The sequence below is a fragment of the Magallana gigas genome, chromosome 5, assembly GCF_963853765.1.
Source record: "Magallana gigas chromosome 5, xbMagGiga1.1, whole genome shotgun sequence".
In the NCBI taxonomy this organism is placed as follows: domain Eukaryota; kingdom Metazoa; phylum Mollusca; class Bivalvia; order Ostreida; family Ostreidae; genus Magallana; species Magallana gigas.
The window spans coordinates 23,274,429-23,281,240 of NC_088857.1; the positions used below are offsets into that span (position 1 = coordinate 23,274,429).

The following is a 6,812-nucleotide window of genomic DNA, read 5'->3' on the forward strand; positions in this document are numbered from 1 at the left end:
ATAAGGTCATGTCAAAATTCGACACACTTGTAGACTTTGTATTATGTCAGATGTGCTATTGCCGAGTCTGAAGATACAAATGCAGAAACTACGGATTGAAAGTGTGCAAAGTTGAAGGTTTAATTAACTGATGAAAGCAATAAAGCTGCGAATTGTGCATCATGCGAAGGAACTGAATCAAATCTTACACGTGTTTATGCCCGAGTTTTATAGCTTACACGGTCAGAATTACACATATTCATACTCAGACTTACACACCAACACGATTACATATTCGGATTTACAAGTTTACATGTCTGGATTTTTGAACACGATTACCCTCCATAATTTTTACTATAATATATTCTTACCAAAATTACGCAACTTTAGATACGGGTAGCGAGTTTAAAACAAACTTCTGGGAAAATTCCTCTTTACAACTTTTAAAACAATTGTTCCTTACCAATTCAGTAGCAAAAAACACACAGCCATCCACAAAGGCACGAGAGTTTGTTTACATCAAAGTTACACATGTGCTTGAAAATCATGCCCGAGCCCTTTCACCCCCCTGCCGAAACAACTGGCATCAAAAATTCAAGTGACCTCGTATTTTTACTAAGGTGGGAAAATCAGGTATTTTACACGTTGTTTTTCATCTCATAAAAAAGTACAGTCCCTGTCGCTGGCGGAAAACTCCTAAAAACGAAGGGGAATTCGGGTATTATTTTCACTCAGCCATGTTTTGAGTGTTGTGAGACCTTCACTTTCCGGGGCTAGTGATGGTGTTTAAAAGACTATAAGAGGCAGGTGAAATGAGGATATCTGTAGTAAAATGTCCAAGGAATTTTTTGGAATCAAATATTTGTACAGAATATGTTCGGAAATGAGATTAATCAGTCCAAAACTAGCGCATTTTTGTGCACCGTACATGTTAATTGCAGTTTTTTACTTTGGGTGGCACTGTAGCTCCCAGGTCGTCCATCCGAATTTTTTCAGACCGGGGGCTACAGACCTGCAGCTATTCAGTAAGTAACAACAAAAGCCTCTTCGGGATTCGAACTTGGGATGTACGGATACTTTATCCACTCGGCTATGGAGTAAGTGACATTTTGTCATCGATAAAATCCTTTTAATAAAACGAAATGTTGTTTCGACCAGAGGTCAGCCATTTTGTGATGAAGTGTTATTCCACCTTAAAAAAATGAAATGTTTAAAAAATGATTTTTTATTCTATGAAATTATTGAAGTATATCGGAAAACAATGTTATGTCTCAATTTAAGCCTCAGCATAGTTTTTTCAGTTAAAAGCGACTGGAACTATTTCATCATTTGGAAGACATCTAACAAATTTAAATATGCATGATGATCCATATTTTACAAAACTTGTTCTGACTGTTTGCTTTTTAAATGATTTTAAAAGCAACATGAGGTGTGCATTTTAGAATTATATCAAGCTGCAAAATTATGTTATGATAATTATGAATGTACTAAATCTTTATGATATATAAGATCAAAATTTATGAACAAATGTCATCGAAAGAAAGGTTTTCTACTAAAAGAATACTTAGTCTAGTATAAGTCAAACATATATTTGTACAGGACCACAATAAACTAACTTGCTTCCTTCAGGGCGTCTAAATTGCTTTAACAAAAAACATGTTTACAGAAGTTTATAAATCATAACCATCTTTTGACTTTATAGTAGTAAATGACTATTCCACAATAAAAATATTTCCTATGATCCCAAAGGATAACGCCGCGACTAATATAAACCCGGAATTAAATCATCTTGTTAGAATTTTTTGTTATAACTGACCTTCTCATACCACAGCCACAGTCATCTGACCAGGAAAACAAACTTTCATCTGCTTGATATGGTTTTCACATGGTAAAGGCTCCCCATCTACATGGGTGCTTATGTGTTACTGTATAAACTTAACATAAATTGAACTTTTCGAATTCGCTTTAAACTGTATATTTATTTAGCTATTATGTAGAATACTTATAATCATATTATAAATGTAGTATATTTGTTACACGAACTTTAGTCATATAAATTTAAATAAATAAACAATAGCATACAATACAGCAAAAATACTTTAAGATCAGTATAAATTCGTCTGAGCACGCCGAGATCTGTGTGAGAGACACGAAACTTGAGTGTAGACCGTGTACATCGTCTTTCAGTACATAGGTACTTACTTATTTACTATCTAATTTCAGCATAGATTTTACTTATCAGTATCATGTTCTTTCTAGCATTAGATACAATGTTTTTATCAAATATTACTGTTTGATCGAAGTCGAGGTCGGCATTAATACTATTACAAAACATAATTGAAAAAAAAAAGTGTGATCGCCAAACAAAAATAAGTATAAGGGTGAGAGAACAACAACCCCATACAACGTGTTTTTAATCGTTCTGTGAATTGTCCATCCCTTGAAGTGTTGATCACCCGAGCTCGAATATCACCACGTCAGAGCCACTTACTGGGTGTGCGTTATGGGGCGTGTTTTAATAGACTGTCTTTTCTGTATTCCACTCCCCAGCGATGTCATGGTTTGATTACTCTGTTTGTATATATAACCTAGGCAATAGGTTCCCAGCTTACAATAGAAACAGAGCTTTGACCAGTTCACTTCATGTTGGAATTTTTATGAACTCGGATTTGTAGTGTCCACTGTGCTGATTGAATTTACGTCGTATTTGGTGAGTTCACTTTCCAGTATTTTGAGTGTGTTTTTAGGTCTTTACAATTTTCAAAATAAAAAACAATATAACAAAAAATATATTTTATCACTTAAAATAGCATCAAAATCGGGTTTGTAAAGATACTCGAAGAAACCAAACCAAACAATGGCATATTTAAACATTAAATTGGTTTATTGGGTGATTTGTGCAGAATACGAAGGTAGCGAAAAAATAAGATAATAATAGGAGAAATGATAACACTATACAATTTCATTCGCAGGGACAAAATAGGGCACTTGTTTGATTATGATGTCACAAAACAAAACAAAAAGTGTTTAAGGTTAAATGATTTGTTTGGTACAATTCGTCCATTAAACTTTATATTTTTAAAGTCCATTACAATATTTACGTTTGTGTTTGACAGTTCTTAAAATGCGGTCAAGATATGGGGCTGAATAGATACAAGAAACGTAGTTCTTTTATTCAGCACGTTATTGAATTGAAAAACCCTGCAATTTGCTCAGGACAAATGACTTCGACCAATATACGTGTATGTCATAAACTAAATAAACTGGGAGAGGGCGGTCTAAGTTATGGAACTTGTGCCCAATCCAAATTTTGTATTGTTGTACAAAAATTGGTTCAAATCGGAAAACTAAACCAGGGGCGTAGCTTGAGATAATATTCTAGTGAGGCTAATTTATTGCGGCATGGGGCCTGGGGGCCGCCTGAGGCCCCCAGCGCCCCCCCCCCCCCCCAAGGCTCTCCTCTGGTGGGAGGTTCAGGGGGCGAAGCCCCCCTACGAAAAACGAATTTAGAAGTTTTAAAATGGAAAAAAAACATTGTCCGCAACGGAGTTTTGTTATTTTACATTTCAGACAAGCATCTATTCACAGTATTGTCGTATACAAAATTTTGAATTATAAGAAATTCAAAAATTGAGAACACGATTGTCGTATACTCAATTTGTTAATTCTTTATAATTAAAAAATGTGTATACAACAGTATATAATAAAATAAAACTTCTAACATATTTAAGATGAATGAACATTTTTATTCCAAAAAAAAAAAATAATCGTTGTTTTACTTCAAAAATTAATGGGCCGATTCGGCGTTTTTTTGGGAGTTTGCAAATTTTGTGAGAATATTATCAACTGAGACCATTTGGTGCCTGAGAACAAAAATTAGGCAAGGCCAACCAAACATTCCTCGGTCATTGTTGACCTTCCCCAATGTTTCAAGCGTCTCATTGCGGAGAAAGATATCTCGCAAGGGACTGAACCAACTGGCAAGGTGAGTAAAGTGCGGAATATGACATGCAAAGTGGGATTTGCTTAATTCTTAAATTTACAAAAGAAAGAATTTTTACTATGTGGGAGGGAATATCCCATTGATGATCAAAAAAATTCTAGTGAGGCAGTTGCCTCATTGCCACAATGGAAGCTACGCCCCTGTAAACCAACGACATGCGTTTGAATAAGGAACACACCACATTCACTGTTACTCTCAATGGTCTGTTGACAATGCGAGCAATGCAAATAATACACCTGTATGAAAAATAAGACATGGAAGCATTGAATTTAGAATACACTCGTGCCTTTTTGATTGTTTATAAATAACGTTAATCTTTTCTGTATCTATGTACTTGAAATCTAAACACATCATTTTTATCTAGCTTATATTATTCCCCACCACCCGTTTCAGGAAAAAAATCCAAAATTGTATCGTAATTACCGCTAGATAAATTGTCTCTTTTATCATGAAACTGTGCCTCAATCAATAAAATTCATAAAATTAATTCATGGAGCACGATTTATTGTGAAATTCTTAACCTTTAATAGTAGTACCTTTTCCTTGAAAAATACAGTCTTAATATATTTTGAGCAGTTAGCAGTGTTACTAGCATTTGATGTAGCGCAGGGGTTTTGTTTTGATTTGGGGTTTTTTTAAATTATTTTCTTATTTATTATTGTTTGTTTGTTTTTTGGGTTTTTGGAGGGGTTTTTTTTTGGGGGGGGGTGGTGGTGGGTGTGTTTTTGTATTTTGGTTTTTTTTGGGTTTTTTTGCAAATCATTTCAGTTTTAGATTACTTTCATTACATCTGTCAATACCAGTGAATTTCTGCAAAGTTGTGTCTAAGGTTTAACGTCGTTTCTGTCAAATTTTAAGATATACTAATAATATGTACATTTTATATTTTGATTGAAAATCGTCTTTTCAATATTGTTTATGTCACATTTATGCAAGTTGACAGAAATATTCAAAGCATTTTTTGAAAAGATGCACGAACACAGTAATTACACCCCCTAACGTAGGGAAGTCGACAAAGAGTATATTTGGGAGAGTCGATTCCAAAGTATGGGGGAGTCGATTTTCTCCGCTTCGGAGACGGGAGTAATTTAGGTCACGCCTTTTGTAGGTATTTAGAACAAGTATTTTCAAAAAATATATACTGCACGAAAGACAGAGATAGTCAAACTTTGTGATGGTCATTGGCCCGAGTGCTCTTTGCGTCTAGTCTCAAACACTTTGAGAACTATTTGGGAAATTTCAAATTCACGGTAATCTGGTGATCAAAATATGCACGATTTGTAAAATATACGACTTATTTTGGATCACAGATAGTCAGATACATACATGTAGTTAAACAGTCGAACAAATAATCAACCTTGTAAGCGCAATAATCAAATCATAACAAATCTTAAGAAAAAAAACCAATAGGCATGAGATTTTCTGCTCAGATGTAACGGCAACGTAGGGGGAAGTCGATTTTCGGAAAACAGAGCATCCGGGGGAGTTGAAAAATAAAAATTATCGCATTTCATCGGAAATGGGTTGTATACGGTGTTCATGTACCTTTCAAAAAATGCTTTAAATATCTCTGTCAACTCGCATAAATGTGATATTATCCGTCTTATTACCACTGACATCTGACTTGCGTTTTACCTTACAGATAAAATAAATAATTGTTTTAACCTGGTGTAGCTTAAAATATATATTACAGATAGGCATACAACAAGAAAGAAGGAATAATTTTAAAAAAAAAACCGCAACAACAACAACTATTTTCAATGATAAACAATTAAAAAACATACAAGAAACAAATATATAGATAATAATAAATTGCACTCAATCTGTTTCTTAAGTGATACATGTACACAAATGAATCTCGCATCATAACTTTTAATAATATTTATGTCCCTTGTTGGTTTTTTTTTTTTACAGGTTTGAGAATGCAAAGCTTGTTTTGGGCGTTGATTGTGCTTGTGTCATGTGACTGTGCCCTCTGTTTATTTTACACAAGTAGCAAAGAAAACGATTATCCAAGATTCGGGAAACGAAACAGTAGGATTCATTCAGACGCTTGGATGGATAAAGACAGTATTGAGGATTATAATGAGATTATAGATAGCAGTGAAATAAAACCCACACAGTACCTCTCACAATCAAGACTACGTATGTTCAAAAGAGGAACAAACCTGCTGTTTCAATTCTTAGACCGAAATGGTAGGAGCTACTCTTTACATAATGAATTGAAGCAAATAGCCTAAATATTTTAAGCATATAAATGCAGTTTTATACTAAAACTACACTTCTAATCAATCTTTGGAGGTGAATGGATTATATGTAACAGAGTGCATTTTTTTTTGTAGGTGACCAATTAATAACGAAGAACGAATTCACAGCAAATTCATTTACGGAAATTTTAGACGCATTAACCAAGGACCATCACGGAAAATGATACAGCGAACATCCATAGCGCCATCCTGAACAATAACATTTGTGGTCTTTTGTCATTTTATTCAACAAGAAATTATAAGATGCATTAAACAAAGCAAAAAAAAAAACCAAATCGCTTTTGAATTTAACATTTTAAACCAGTCTAAAAATAAAGAAATTCAATATCAAAATGATTACAATTATTTTAATGCAATGTGATGTTTCTTTCCTGAAGCTATTGTTGATTAACAAAATATCATCAACCTAATATGGGCGGCGAAAAGTTTAAAAAATACGTCAATGCAAAACGAACAACTGATTATTAAAATCATGCTAAAGTACTAAACAGACCAGCTTAAATCAAAATCAACAGCAAAATCAGCAGTCACTGATTTAAAACAAACGGGTATCGATGCAAAAA

At 33.9% G+C, this 6,812-nt stretch overlaps 1 long non-coding RNA gene across 1 annotated transcript; it reads left to right on the top strand.

The window, feature by feature from the left end:
- The first annotated feature begins 2,467 nt into the window (after positions 1 to 2,467).
- Positions 2,468 to 6,572, top strand: LOC105324584 (uncharacterized). The gene is made up of 3 exons (XR_899589.4): positions 2,468 to 2,689; positions 5,897 to 6,178; positions 6,325 to 6,572. It is a non-coding gene; the product is annotated as an uncharacterized lncRNA (long non-coding RNA).
- The last annotated feature ends 240 nt before the right edge of the window (positions 6,573 to 6,812 follow it).